General features: G+C 39.0%; 1 long non-coding RNA gene across 1 annotated transcript; it reads left to right on the top strand.

Annotated features, from left to right (window-relative positions):
• The first annotated feature begins 3,884 nt into the window (after positions 1 to 3,884).
• Positions 3,885 to 15,593, top strand: LOC127350158 (uncharacterized). The gene is made up of 2 exons (XR_007880526.1): positions 3,885 to 4,131; positions 15,415 to 15,593. It is a non-coding gene; the product is annotated as an uncharacterized LOC127350158 (long non-coding RNA).
• Positions 15,594 to 16,812: the final 1,219 nt, after the last annotated feature.

A 16,812-nucleotide genomic window follows, 5' to 3' on the forward strand; every position in this document is an offset into this window, starting at 1 on the left:
AATATAGGTATAATCTTTCCCTCAGAGGATGTGTTTGTTATATAACATCACATTAAAGAGTAGCACAACACAAACTCTATCATTACTTGTAACACAATGTGCAGTCTGAGTGTGTTTACAGTGAAACTGAGTACTTCTTATCCTTTGATTTGGTTTTAGATGCAGAGCACCTCAGAGAAATGGCTCACTCTTGTTTAGCAGCTTGCATAAGGGCAGCCGTTTGGTCAAACGCCCTTTTCTTTCACATGTCACAATAGCAAGAGCACAGGTGTAAATAATAAAATGTGTGATGGCTAAATTCAGTATTGTGCATGCTGGCTCACTGTCACACTGTCACACTGCCATAACTTACTAAAATAACAGTGCCATTGTTATGTCAAGTACTGTCTAGACCTATTTGAAAAGTGCCCTGAGATAACTTCTGTTATGATTTGGTGCTATACAAATAAAATTTAATAGAATTTTTTTTTTTTTAAATAAATGTATTGGCAATGCCTGTGCTTTTCCTGTTATGACAAGTCAAAATGTCTTTTGTGAAAAAGGTCCATTGTCAGAGCAGTCCTACACATGCCAACTTGTGCCACCTATAGGAAGCAACCTGCAAGCAATCAGTGTTACAACATCTCTTCTGTGTTTTTTTGAGGTTTTATACTAGACCGTTTTCACAGCAGCCTTTTGACATGAAATAGTAGGGTAAACACAGGTTTTTACCAATGATACTAAGTAATTATTTTATTTAACATTAAGTTTTTTCAATTAGGCACATGGCCATCAAAACATTTTTAAAACAGAAAATTTTACCCAGTTAACAAAACATTTTGCAGGTTCAAAATGTGAAATGTGCAAGCCCAAAAGCACAGACTGACAGAAAAACAGCAGTCATTAAAAACATCTACTGTGCAGCTAGTGTTTTAAACTTTAACTTTTCCAGCCGAAATCCAATGCAGGTTGGTTTCAAACTACAAGTCTGAAACTACTGCCACTGCAGTTTCATTATATTGGATGAGCCTGCTCATCTTCATGAGGAACAAAGCACAACTGATGTGACAGTGAAAATGATAAAAAAAAAACAACCCTGCTCTATCAGCTAGAAAGTTAAAAGTTAACCTATTAGTAAGATTGAATTTAAAACAGAATGTATATGATTTAAACAGTTTGAGCCGACCCATTTATATTGTGAGACTTTTAATCTTGAGATATTTCTTCCAAATTTGAACCATATGTTGGGTTAATATCAGTGCTAACCTTTATGTTACCAGACATCCAGAGGCAGTAGATTTAATGATGCTTGCTGTAGGAACAAAACAGCTTCCTAACAAATCCTCTTGGGATAGGCGCATAATACATAACTGCTGTTCCTGATCAATTGTTAATATTATGTTCCTACCTGACCACACTGAACTTTAAACACTGTCTGAACTTGGAGGGATTTTGACGTTTTCCCATCAACATTTCCATTACAAAGTGTTTCTTGACTGATATTGTATTCTAGAACATTTCATTTTATTGTTGTTGGCAATAAGGAAATAACAGGAACAAATGAATTACAGTGAGGCACCATTTGAATCCAGCCAAGGCTGTTATGTAATGAGGTACAAATGAAACTGTATCCGCACATCGCCCAACTTTGTTTATATTTTTCATAAAGTCTGGGCCTGCTGCTGAAATAAAACTGGTGGAGTTTTGAATGAAACCTGACAAGCACCAATAAATCACACTAAATCATGAATCGATAACAAATGCATTCTAAATTATGAATAATGGCCAGGCAGTCATAAACTAACACAAGCACAACTCAGCAGGTCATTCATTTCATGGCAGCACAAAATAAACAGACACATTTCTTTCGCGGCACTAATAAATTTCCCTGAAAAACTCAAAGAACAGTCCATCTGCTTCGAATAATTTTTAATTTCCTTTTCTGTCCTGTCCCCATTAGGTATTCCACGGAGATATTCTCAAAATTCTTTCATTTACCTCCTCCCATATGCATCCAATTACCTTTCTCCCTGTACCCCGCTGGTGCCTGATCTCTCTTGAGTATGGCGCAAAATACCCCCACCTGTACCTTAAGCAAACTTTATGCTTGTTTTATTATCTGTGAGAGGCTGTGAGTCATTCAGCTTGTGCTCTGGTGGATTTGGCCTTGGGTTTTGGTTTGATGTCTTCTGGCTCTGGCCAGGAACACCTGCACCGCCTCTGCTGTCTCTCTCTCTTTTTCTTTCCAGGCAGATCTATTAGCTGGCTAAATGGCCCAGCAGATGTTCACAGGCCAGCGAGGGAATCCGTTCCTATCCTTGTGACCGCTTCAGCAGTGATACCGAGAGGATTTACACATGGAGCGGAGGACGATGACACATTTGAGTTCATTTATCACTAAATCATATTTAGGTAAACAATTCCACTGGGTGTCATCAGTGCTAACTGCATTTAAAACGACCCCTCATTTCCCATGCAAAAGTTTGACTCTTAAAAGAACAGTTGCTCTTGATGATTTTAAGAGTGCATATAACCTGCAGCAAGACCAGAATGGGGATACTGGAATGTTTTATTCTTGAGCCAGAAATGCTAAAATGTGTTTTATGCCTAATTTAAGACATAGGTCTAGTTTTAGATAATGCTGATAATAACAACAATATAGCATTGCCCCTATTCTTGCCTCTCCTCCCATTAAAACATTAAAATGAATATTTGCGTGCCCAAATGTGTCATACATACTGTGATCACTGTCACCCAATAAGTCACCTACATGAGGGAATGGAATTCTTTGCATGGAAATAATCTCTAAAAATATGTCACTTCAAACTTTATTAGTAAACAATACAGTTTAATTCTACTTGAGATTGAATTTGTGGTTTAAAAGGTCGGGTTCAGCCAATTTCTAATAAAAAAATCAGTAAATTGTAAAAAACAACTGATACAAATTATATGTATTTCAAAATGATTGGAGGAAATGTAAACTAGATCAATGTGATTTATGGGCTACATCTGTTAATGACACCAGTATTAATCGAATCAGAATTATGGTTAATTGCATAACTGCACTGTATACAAAGTAAATCTTCTTTTTTTTCTCCTTCTTTTTTCTGTATAACAGAACACAGTTCGGCTTCATAACAACATACAAACTGGCTGATTTAAGTTGAAATACACCCTCACCTTTATCTGAAGTTCCCGACTGTGTGAACTACAGCTGAGGCCATGCGAGTTGCATGGTGATCTTGTGTTCACACAATGCCAGTCCTTTCCTTCACACTTTGCCCTCATCCTCAACTGACCCCCAGGTCATCCCTGCTCAAAATAGGCCCTGGGCATCTGTTTTTAACACCGGTGTTGTGACAGGCTGGACAACAGGATGTGGCAGCTAACGAATGCCTTAAAGACAAAGTGTCTTAATTTAACAGTTGGAAAAGTAGACGCCAGTTACAGAATAGAGGGCAGCATGGAGGACATGGGCCCCTTTAGAGAAACAATTACTCTCTTGCTCAAATTGATAGGCATGGGGTTTGATGGATAAGTTGATTTGGCAATTGCTGAGCCTGTAGATTTGGAATATTTCCTGGGGTAGAACATATGGTTTGATTTACTGAGCAGTTCAGGAGGACAAGCCTGACAAGTAGAGGTAGGGATTGAATGACATTTTTGGTAAGAGAGCAATAATTTATGTTTTCCCATGCCAGCTATTAATACCCAGCTGGCCTCAGCACAGCGCCACTTATGTAGGTCTTAAAGGCCAAGTAGGACGTGTTGTCACTGGTGTTTTTATAAATCTTGCCCACAGGAACGCAGCTCTAAACAGGAGACTGGAAACGGAGCTGTGAGTGATGTGAATATGTGTGCAATGTGCATGTGTGTATGCTGTCAATATAATCTACAGCGCCTAGCTTTATGGCTGTGATTTCTTGTGGCACCCTCAACTCTCATTACACAGGATCACAAATTTCACTGTAACTTTCCCTGAGAAACTGGGCTCAGGAGATAATATCAAGACCAGGGTGAGTTATCACTGTTGTGAGTCGCAGAGAATTCGTGCTGAAATGAGGGTGAAGGAACAAACACTGCGCAGAGGAATATGAACTACTATGTGTCCATCTCTTTTTACAGTGTTCTCAACCAAAATTAGACTGAAAGGTAAGTGGCACATCATCCCTGGCTGTTTAATTAATATGTCTCTTAAAGATTTACAAGAGAAGCTATTATATGCATGTAAGTTGAGAGAAAGAGGAGGGCTGTGGTAGCTGTCAGTGTAACACTAAAAGATTGCAGTAAAGAAGTCTTTGCTCTTTAGAGAATTTACTGGCACAGCAAGGGATGAGGAGACACTAAAGGGTAGATGCCTGTGCCTGGACCTGACAGTTTGATGGTCGTGTGAAACTCAAGAAAGGCCAAGCTGGTTTGTTTTCAAGCCGTTTATAAACTGTACCAACATGCTCCCAGCACACTGGAGCTGCTAATTCATTGCTGATTTAATCATTCATCTTGTGATCTCCCAGCACAGAACAGTAGTGAGGTTTCATGAGTTTTGCAAGCTGTGTGTACTTAAGCATGCACACGTGAAGGTGTCAGGTAGGAATGTGTAAGGTAGAACACAAATGCTACAAAGTGCTCACTTGGGTGGTTTACAGGAATTGTTTGACATTTTGAGAAAAAACACTAATTCACTCTCTTGCCAGGAGTTAGATAAGAAGATTGATGCCACTCTCATATTAGCATAGCTTAGCATAAACACAAGAAGCAGGGGAAACAGATACCCTGGCACCAGCACCTCTAAAGCTAACTGATTCAATTTTAAAACACTTTGTGAAGTCTATTTCAAAATGAGCTCTAATAAATAATCATCAATTTGACAGAACATGCACCAAATGTGTGAGAAAACTACAAAATACAGCATACTGGAAATATCAGACACGTACAGGCACATGTGATGAATTAGTGGCAGGGACGTAGAACTGGGCAGAAAATGTATAAACGCCCCTAATGTGAAGAGTTACTAGACAAGAGGAGAGAAAATACTAGAATGAATACTCGAATACAAGAATGGATACGGAGAGGGGCCCATAGAGAATGCCTACATACAGGGTCCACAGTTTTGTGCTATACCCCAGATTAGTGCTATGGATCTATGAATAGCCACAGTCGAGCATAATGGTCGTGTCAGAATCAGGGACTCAGATCTTTGTCATTCTTCTGATTGATAGGTCTAATGAGTGGTGGATGGAGTGTTGATCTGAAAACTGTTTAAAGGCCTTTCTACTTCTAGTCATTGATAACTGTGGAAGTGGAAATGAGGCTTGTGAACGTACCAGTTCCACAACGATTGACATTTCGATAACAAAACCGGGCATACACGCAGTTTTGTGAATCTGACGAAAAGAATGCAAATGCATATTTTCGTCTTTCTGCGTAAACAGAGTTTTACTTGTGAAGGTGAGTTTGGCCCATGGACTGGCGCTGGTTTGATTTCACAGAGCCTCTTTAATTTTTAGTAAATATACACAGCCCAGATAATCCTTGACATTTAATAGATGGAAACAACAGAATGCCACAAAAGAGCTACCCAACAAAGACAATTATTGTGTTATGACCTTTAAGTAGCACAGTTTTGAGCTTTGGGAAACAAGTAAATCAGCATCAACAAAAACAATATCTCATCTACAGTTAACAACAACAACACAATATCATCAGTTGGATGTGTATTAAACTCCTCGATTGGACAGACAACCGTTTTAACCCTTAATGCTCCAAACTGTCCTCAAGTTCAGCCCACAGAACGTCCTCATCGTGGGCCACAGTGTTAATCTGGGGTCTCAGCATTCCTGTTTGGTTCACAGGAGATTTGTCAGCTCCTGGGGGTACAGATGCTTGCCTGTCAGAGCCACTTCAGGGCGATGGATGGAAGAACAGGCCGCATAGTTCTCTCCCTCTGTTTAGTGTTAACTTACAGTGGAAAATGCTAAACACCTCTGACCCTCTGTCCATCAGTGAGCTAGTTAGATGTCAGGGGGGTTTGGAAACAAGACCTTTAGATGAGGAATCTTTAGGTGTCTTTAGAGTTCATAGTTTAAAGTAGGTTAGTGGTAGTTAACATTCATATTATATTAAATTATTATATCAAATATGACATTAGGTAAGGTCTTTATAAGTAGCAGCCTCGTATCTGGTATTTTTCAACCTCTGTATTTTCTTTTCCTTTTATGATTATTGACCATGATGACATTTTACTCACCACCTTCATTTTAGAGATTTGGGAAATGCTGACTTTGGCAAGAACAATGCTGAGCTCAAGTTTCCTGCAGCTTTCCAGCAGTCATCTCAGACACTTGTCTTTGACTCTGACTGAAAGTAAAAACAGAAATATAGTCCTCTTGAAATACCTGTAGCGCTTGTAGCAAACGGCACAGCAGTCGTACAGTAAAGCAACTAGCCACAACTTTATTGCGTGTCAGTGAACACTGTATGTTCAGGGACAGACTGGGAATGAAAAATGGCCCTGGACTTTTTAAACAGACTGGCCCAGCAGGATTTTTCCCAGTGCTCCCGATGGCCAGTTCGACTATATGTACGGTGTGTTCCTTGTAAATATACTCAAACCATTGTCCCATGTTTGCTACAACTTCCCTACCTTAATAATGTGAGCTACAGTGAAAGCAAGCCACAACCTCACATGCATTAAAATGGCAGGTAAGTCAGTTAGCAAGTTGACCAGGTAGTAAATCTGCTGTTATGCAAATTGCTGCACTGGTTACAGGATTTTCATGCTTCCTGTTCTTTGTTTGCTTTTCATACTCAAAGACAAGTGTTTGAGTTGATTACTCTTAACTTGAACTCTACAATGGAGTAAAATGTTATCATGACCAGTAGTCATATTAGACAAAAATATGACAAATAATAGCTGACAAAGGCTGACAAATACTGGAATTTCCCTTTAAAGTACTGCACATTGTCAAGACCATGTTTACAGTGTAGGAGAAAGATATTCAGCTCCACAGGCTAGTGAATGAATCCAACTAATGTTTCACTGTTACGAAACCAGAGACAAAATAAAAACATCATGTCTTCCTTTTCAATTTTATGTATCTGTTTATTGGGATTTAATTACTGCACTTGGGCAAGTTCAACACACTGGAGAGTAATCTAAAGTATCAGTCAAAATAGCACTTGGTAAGCGCCAGTTGACTTGGGACTTCAGAGACACCCGGGGCATGGTCATCCCTGAGGGCTCTGGTTTCAGTGCTGCATGATTGAGGCTGCCAACCTGACAGGCCCACCTGCCCAGTGGCTACAGCCAGCTGGCCCATACAATGATTAACGGCTAGCGTAAACTTACTCAGCAGGGTCTCAGACACATTTGCGCATTCACTCACACGTAGGAGTGTTACATGACGCTAAAAGCTATTACAGAGCAGGGGCCCAGACCAAGGCAGGAATGACATCCATAAATGTTTAGTGGGACTGCCCTGCACAGTTATCACTTTTCAAAAAGAGAGACTCGCTCTTGTCAATAGAAGCATGATTCCAGAGATCAATGGAGCAGATTTATGCACTGTGGTATATGGGAGATTACCCCCAAACCTGGATCCCATATCTGCCTTGAGCTTTCACCCCCTGCTTCCTCCATAAAAGAAAATGACATCATAAAGAGTAAACTGGGCTTGATATCAGACTCCCCAACTCTAATCCCTAGGAGCTTTTTGAAACCTTTGATTTTCATTTTTCAAGGGCGGCGTACTATTAATCTTTTGCTGGGGTGTAAAAACTAGCTCTGGGAAGCTCTTTAAAAACCTGCGACCACTCCACTGAAGAGAAGGGCCTTTGACTGGAACATTATCAGTGTTACACAATGCATACTACTCCTCATGCCTCAGTGTCCTTGGAAGGACTGGTTTGGTGTGAACTAGTCTGTGAGTAAACAAATAATTTCAGGTAGCAAAAAAGTCAAAAACGTGTACAGGAGGATAGCCGAAAACATAAAGTGAGTTCTTTTTAAGGGATTATTACTTCTGTAAGTCATTGATTAAAAATTAATATGATTATTAAAATGAGTTTATTTGATACAACTTTTAAACCTTTTATAAAAGTATGCCTTATTAGAAAGTGGTACCATGAGCTTTGTACATTAGCATTGCTAATTGATGGCAACTACCAAAAAGTTGTTGCAAATTTGCATCATCACAATTATTTGTTATTTAATTTATAATTAGTTCTTCTTATATATTTTTTAGCAGAGACTTTATTCTTTTGATTTATTCCATACAAATATTTGCAAAAAATACAGCTGGCAGACATAGAGAGGTCACTAGAAATGGTCCTATGTAAAATGTAACATCAATTGCTATTTGAAAGTGGCTTTGCATACTAAACTAAAATAATTTCTTATGAAGAGCTAAAAAACTTTTTTTATGTTTCTGGCAGCAACATCAGGGGTTTGTTTGAAAAAATAGAGTAAGGATAACATCTAAAAAAGCTGGATTATAATGACAACAACAAGCATGTTGCATATGTTAGTCTATAAAATGTGACCATAAATATTACAGTTTGGGCCACATTGTCTAATTGTAATTTGTTTTAATTGTATGTAACCTACTTTTTTACACATTATTACAGATTATCTGTCAATAGTGACAGTTTCATTAAAATATAGTGAAGTTATTTTTTTCTGTAGTTACTGCAGCTTTGACATAATGACATTTGTTTTACAAATGTTATGATTGATGCATTTTTGGAAGTAGATGTAAGTAATTATATCGATTGGAACTCTAATGACTCGTTTAAAAGACAGAAGGGTGTATTGACCATATTTCAAAAAGGAGTTAAACCATTTGCTTTTAATTTCGTCTTTGACTTGACTTTAATCATTGCTTTACATTTTTTATACACCTTCATTATAGAGTGTTGAAATTGTGCAATATAATAAATAGTTTGGAAGAGCTATCAGAGTCCTGCTGATACATACTGTATAAAACAAATGAATCTAAGGGTCTGTGTATGCAGCAGCAACTGTTATCCCATTATTCCTCAACTAATGATACACTAGAAAGACAATGGGTAATGTATAGAGCCAGGCATCCAAACCGCAATAAAATGAAACACTTCACAAGAATTCCTAATGCACATTATCACCGTCTTTTAATTTCAGAGTGCAAACTTGCATTTGGAAAAGAGAAGAAGCAGGAGCCATTTTTTAGGCCAGTCATTTGTTAGTTATGTAGATATCGATAAGGAAACTCACCGTACAGAGCATAGTTAGTATTCTGGATAGGGCTCTTGGAAAAATAGGCTGTTTTTTATCCCTCCCGTGAAACACCTCAGGCCACACCATTGCTCCAACTCCAATTAATTTCTACACCCCATTCATATTACTCTTCTATGTAAGTGCAACGTTTTCTAATTGCATTCATCACCAAAACCCTCACTTAAGTTCCCCCAGTATATTTATTATCACGCTAACTGGGTCTAAATTATTAAACCTTAATGATGTGGGCTCTGAAAATATGTTGTCCTTTATTTTCCCCACAGAGAATCAATGTTATACATTAGCAGTATAAATTAAGTAATACTTTACCGAGGCATGTTGCCGCCTTCAATATTCCTTCTCAGTGAAATGTATTCTCACAGTCCGGTGGCTTGCGGGTGCCTCTGGGGAGGGGATGATATAGTTCATTCTAATGAAAGAGCTAGGTGCTGCTAATGGTTTAAATGATACATTTGTGCAAGAACAGCAGAGAAAATACATATGAGAGATCTGGCGAAAACAAGATAATTCACACTCCCATGGGGATATGATGTCATCGGACACATAGTGTATGCTGATGCTCCTGGGAGGCCTTGAATGCAAGGAACGGCTGCATATTCTTGTGTGATATATGTGGGTCAGTAATAGAAATGGGCAATATACGGTAAAGTCCATCACACTTAAAGGTTAATTACAATAGCTACAGTAGTCCTACCTCTTTATGACGAAATTGGTTGCTATAAATCAACTTTAGAGTGCCTTGTAACATTATAAGGTGTGGAAAGGCATAATGGTCTGACACAACGTAATCTCTGTCTTTTTAGGATACTTAAATAACCCCTTTATTTGAAAATTATTGCAGAGAAAGTGCCAATTAACAAACGAAATCAAAATTTCAAAGAGCGGTTATAAAAGACAGTGTTGTCTGCTTTTGTATAATCAGTGCAGTTAAAAGTTGTTGAAGATTGAACCATTAATATAATTTGAAATAACTGATGTCTTTAATTTAAAACCTTCTTTATTATTATCTTTTCAACAAATCTAAATGGATTTCCCCGCTTATACCTCTCTTTTTCAAGGTGGCAAGTAGCCTCTAGATAAACGGAGATTAGGGAGCATTGTCTCATTGCAAGAGCATCATCCATAACCCCTTCCCTCAGAGTAACTTCAATTACATTAGCAAGTTAAATGCTAGTGTGAGAGGGTATTTAGGTAAAAACACAGAGGGCTGCGACAAAGGCAAAGCCTGTGAATGATGACACACAGGTTGAGGAAATACAGAAGAAAGAGCACATCTGAGCGGGGTAGCCTTGATATTTGCCAGACAGAGAAAAGGACTAAGCTCCTCCTGCCTTCTGTCTCCTGCTACCAGGATAAATCCCCACTGATCGCTAATTGTGTGATTCTTCTTTTCTACATCAACTTCAGCCCGACAGGTTATTTCAGCTTGTTATCGGGAAAACATTTATCCACTTGGAATTATTACTGTGCTAGGGCCTCTGGTGAAACACAAACAGTAGTGAATCTTTTAGAGTTATGGTAAGGCCTCTCCTCATTAGATGGCCAATCGACTGGCGGAGCGGAGGGCCCAATCCCAGCCCTTTATTGAGTGTTAAGGAGACACAGACTGACATTTACATCTCTTGCTTCTTCATGACTGGCTAGAGAGAAAATGGCTGCCATAGATCCTGGCTCTGAGGAGCGGCATGTAAGGTCAGACAGTGAGACACATCTTCATCTCTGAGCAATGCTTCATGGACGAGATAGCACATTTGCTACACAGAAGAAAATAGGATGTAGGCAGAAAATAGAATACAGTGGATGCTTGGTAAGTAATATGTCATTTTGATGAGTGCACATCTTGGTTGCACAGAACAAACGCTGTCCTCTCAGGGCATAAGAACTCCAAAAAACAAACCTAAAAGATGTAAACAAGACAAGTCACCCAATCTCATCTTGTCTGCATTGACTTATTGAGCCGAAACAGAGGAAAACACTGCTGTGGATAAAGCACCCACATACCCCCAACAAAACCACAACGGCCCTCCACTTCTGAGGTGCTCTTTTCATTCAGTGGCAATTACAATCCACACCTGGCAACACAGAAGACATCCCTGTGCCTAACAATGTCGCAGAGGAACTCTCTTCCAAACTACCCTCCCAAATTGGCTCTGTAGCTTCGACCCAATTAGGGCTGAAATATGGTAACTGCATCAGCCATTACAGAGCCATAGAGATTGTGCTGGGAGAACTCTTGAAGGTTAGGAGGGGGGTATGCTTCAGGAGTGATATGTTGTGTGGACTTATGCTTACACAGCAGAAAAAAGCACCATGACGAGGGGACAGCAGAAAGAAGCAAGAAGCAAAGGAGGGATGATAAATAAACACTCCTGGATAGATATCCTGTGGACATATATTAGAGTAGAGGGGAACACAAGAATGATTAGTGTTTCGGCCAAGGACAAGACTTATTCATATCAACCTTTCTTCTGCATCTTACTGTAATAGGGAGTATATTGTTAAATGCTAATACGGTCTGTTCAGTGCCTCATGTAATGAACCATAGCCTTAGTATAATCTTGCTGAATTTGCATTACAACATGCAGTATTTTACCAATTTATTATGAAAATGTTTTTTAATTTGCAAGCCAGTTCTAGCCACTATGTATATAAAGAATAAAACCTATGTTATTTAAGAATAAAATAAAGCACAAATTGCAAAAGCTAAGGCGTTAAATATGCTTTTATTATGCAAGGGGGAGAATGATGTTTTATAGTAGCTCATCAATATCTGAAGACATTTTAGCAGACCTGCATAAAATAACAAACCGCCCTCCCCCTTTTTCTTCCTGGATGGCTGGCTGTGGCCTACATGTGCTCCTGACACCAGGGTAACTAATGTTCCCTTTGCCAGCAAAGGATTCTGATTTGATATAAGCATTCAAACCTGTCTGCCTTGAGATATGGCGTCTGTCACCCTCCGCTACGATTGATTCTCTCTTGCCCTTAAATGCAGTGCTTGCAATGCAAGCCAAGGACACTCGCCTGCCTGGTCAAGTAATGACAATCGTCTTTAAGGAATAATGGCCCGAATGCTGCTTTTGAAAAGTTACCAGGCCGCATCCAATAATGAACTCTTGGTCGATGACACATTGATAGATTCCTATTCTTCAAATGGGACACTGTAGCTGCAGTTTAATTGACAAGAAATGAATTCAGGAGGTTGGTAAGGAAAGGCAGGGATGAGATGGCGGGAGGGAGGAAGCAAGAGGGGGACTAAATTCTGTGTGATCAGCAAGGTTTCAAACAATCATTGGCGAAGTGAAGTCTCTGCCATATCTATAAGTCATCATGTTTTATAGACCATTAGGATCTCCAGAGAAGGGCCGTGTGGAGACCGTGGCTTTTTGTCGAAATTAAAATGTCAGAGAGGAAGAAATAGAACAAAACAGGGAATCTGCAATTAATTACCTGGCCATAAAAATTCAATAATCGGGAAGCAATGCTGTTTTCTGCGCAGCAGTACTCCTGATCACAGCAAACTGGAATAGAATGCATTCATCTCCCCAAATTACATTTCTAATCTAAAAGGGTATATACTAGAGAGGGAAAGAACCTTCAGTGAGAGCGGAGTACTATACACAGCCTGTACTGTCCTGGGTAAGCTTTAGTGCAGACAAACCTGTGCAAATACCCAAAGAATGCATTATCCTCCAACACCCAAAGAACCAATGAAACACAGCACTGCGTAATCGATTTAGAATTAAAAACTGAGATTATATTAAAGATGTTTACACATATATATTTTTTGTAAATATGGGTCCTGTTTTAAATTAACACTGAAGATGCAAAAGGATGTAGAACTCCATCTTTTTCCCCTAATACATAAGAGATATTAGCTTGAGATAATTGCTAATTATTTTTAGAATGATACATGCCATCATCATATGGAAATGGAAATTCAATAGTATAAGTGTTGTTAATGTGAGAGAAGATACAGTGTAATGTAAGTTTCATTGACCTATCTGTTAGCTGAAGTGGATAGAAAATGACTGCTAACATGGTGCTCACACAGAACAAAAATACATAGAGATACATTAAGTGTGACAATGATATGAACACTTTTGACATGGTCTGATGACATGTATACTCCCACCTTTAGTCAATGATTTGTTCTGAAAATGGAAGAAAGGAAAGAAGAGTGAAATATGGAGGTACAGTATCTAAGGCCTATTAAAATGTTTATGATTAATTGCAAGTTTGGTGCAGGGATACTGAGTAGGGATGTCCACTGTCCCACTTGATCAGATTCTGAGCCAAGACTTTCTGTCATTAATCAGTACTGGTTTTATCAAGCTCAATTCATTTCTTAGCCTTAGTTTATTGTAACTCATTGTGCCCGGAGTATGTGCCTGATATGGGGAAACAAAAGGGTTAGAAATAATTTGAAAAAGTTTGCTTTTTTTCTGTCTCAAAACACTGTTGTGCACGGTTTTGCACCTTTGGTAGCCAATACGTCACTGCAAACTCAACAAAAAACACAATTTGCATATTGTGCACCTGTGTTGAACCATACACTACAGTTCATTTGTGTAAGTATCCCTAAAGTATCTCCACAGGTATCCCTTCAGTCTCCCCTAAAAAGTTAGTTATGTATCAAGGTGAGAGAAGGGTAAAGACACATGGCCAGAGTCTTTAAGACTCCTTGTAGACATGAGACTCAGGCTCCCACAGCAGAGGGTGGTCTGAAGGGGAGGAGGAGTGGTTTTAATTTAAGGAATGCAGTGGTGCTATATTTCACCCTCTGCTGTTGTCTCACATTATCTTGGTAAACATCGCCGGTACTAATATGATATATTTTCGAGCAGGCGGTGTTTCATCCTGGTCCCTGCGTGATTGATGAATGACGGAGGGATGAAACAGGGACAGAGATTTATGGTGCGCCCGCGCACAGAATATGTATGATTATCAGCTGTATGGTGAAGGCAGCTCGGTTTGAGTGATAGGCACATGGAGAGAAATCTACTAAATGACTCCATTCCCGCTGAGAAGTCACAGGAGGAGGGTTTTTATCTCTGTCTATCTCATTCTGTCCCTCTCTCAGACACATAGGTACTATATTCTTGAGTGGAAATGCTGTTACTAAAAATCTACTAAGCATCACAGAACAGATATCAAGGTATGCATATTATGCACATTATTACATATTTGACATGCATGTTTGATGTTTAATAGATTACCAAAGAGAGACTTTGATCTGTTGTACTTGCCTTTAGATCCAGCTTTGGCTCATAAAAATTTAAACTTTTTTTTTCTAAATACTATATAGACATTTTTTTTTTTACTTGTGTAGACAAAGCAAAGATACTTTTTCCATCAGCAGACAGTGCTGGATCACACTCACTTTGTCTTTGTCTACACTCATCAGCCTCTAAAAAGGTGCGACAGTAATTGTCAGAGTGAAATGCTGTAGTTTATCTTCAGTTATACAGTAATTCTGCCTAAGCTCTGATTTAGTTATAATACCCATTGGCACCTCTGAGTGCCTCAAACAGTCAGCACCTAATTGATCGATAGGACGTCATCATAAATCCCACATCCTATGCACTTTATTGATCCTTCTGGAGCGCTTGCTGCTTCTCTGCATATGTGATTGCCTCAGCCCACACACATGCCAAGCATCAGGCATATTTTATCCACCAGAAGCATTATCATATGCAGACTGTATTGTTTTCTGCATCTGAGAATTACTGCTTGCCAGCATGACTTGAATGACACCCTAGAGAGGACTTCATTTCCTATTCACCTCAATTTATATTTACACGAGGGTCATAAATAACACTAATGCACTAAGGCGGTTTGGTCAGAGTAATTGTTTATTTGCTTCCTAGTGGACATTATTGCTGAACACTTCAATATCTGGCTCATGATTTCATCAGAGTGACTCTGTTACATGCAGAACATGTGTGAGAACTTGTCTTTTATGTACTTGTTACACTGTATATTCAGGTGTTTCACTATTTTTTAAATATATTCTTATGTGTGTATCAACTTGTGTCGATGTTAAAAAGTATTCATGAAATACATGTTGGGGATAAGCAAGCTTCAAGATAGCTATTTGGATGCTAACCAACTTAAATTTACAGTCTTGATATGAGGATGTTCTTGTTTGTCCCTCATAGGTACATCCTGTTGGCCTGACCTTGGGGGAGCAGATCTGACTCATCCATAGCTGCAGGACTGGGATCAATGCCACGTTCCTTGACTCCTTCAAGGCTGGTGGTGATAGTAGCTGTCCAGCTTTTAATGGAGACAGTTATGGAAAAAAGGATGGTAAAGTAAAATAAAAAATAAAAAATCACTGCTGTCCTCCTAGTAACTCAAAGGTGTGTGATGTCAGTGGCAAATTACACCACCCCATGATGTCAATGACACTCCAATCTCTTTCTACAAACACCGCAATCTTACAAAATAAAGACCTATGACACAATGTACTACAAGTAAAATGGCTTTAATGGGCTTAAAAAGCTTATCAGTTAGCTAGCATAACATTAGCATTAGCATTACTCTTGTGTTTAAACTATAAACTTGATAGTTCCTGACATAAAACTACCTTCAGGTCATGGGTAAAACAAGAGCACGGAGACAGTAACAATACAGGCAAGAATTATTTCACAAAAATATTACACTAGCTTTAAACCATAGGCAGACAGGCAGCCAGTTATCATCTATTGTAACTTATCATATTTAAATAATTGAATCCGCAGGAGATCTTGAAGGCTGGATTTCCCCACATTTGATGGTTCTCACAACACTGGTTCACATTTTTCCAAGAAGCATGGCCTTGTGAAACAAACCCTTTTCTCAGCAGACATTCTGACTTATCAGTACAGGCACAGGTGTTAACATTAAAGATAACTTGGTAACTTGGTTTCATTAAGTGTCCTCGCAAGCCAATGAGCAAGCTTACCAGGATCCTGGACTTACTTCACATAATGTTATTAAAGCTTAATTAATATTTTTAATTTAAAGTTTAAAGTTTAAATGTCGGCTGTAAAAAAAAGGTTGCACATTTACCTAACCAACCTCTGAAGGTGACTATCACTAATGAAAATAAGTAGCCTACAAGACAATGGCAGCACAGAAATATGGTTTTGTCTAAGAAAATGAATTTGCTTCTCTTATAAATCTAATTGTCTTCGACATAGCATGTACTCTCCTCATATTTCTCCCAGCAGGTTTGTTTCTATGGAGGACAGGACACCAGAAGGGTAAAGACCTGTTCCTGAGAAATGACTTACCCTGTGTTCATGTGACAGTGGCACGTGTCCAAGCATGGTCCATAAGGTGGAACAATGAGAGGATTTGTCGTCTCATAATTGTAATTTAATAAAGATCTCACATGGTATCAGCGGAGCCTGACAGGCAGGGCCTTCCGGCGCTTGTTAATGCAATTGTTCTGGTCAGACGGTGCTGTCACAAATCATGCTGAAAGTTGGGTGACAGGTAGCAGAGCTCATGGATACTTCCTGAGAAACTCAAAACAAGTTTTGGATAGAGGCCAGGGAACGGCTGCACAT

This window comes from Dicentrarchus labrax, unplaced genomic scaffold (genome assembly GCF_905237075.1).
Source record: "Dicentrarchus labrax unplaced genomic scaffold, dlabrax2021, whole genome shotgun sequence".
Classification (NCBI taxonomy): Eukaryota; Metazoa; Chordata; class Actinopteri; family Moronidae; genus Dicentrarchus; species Dicentrarchus labrax.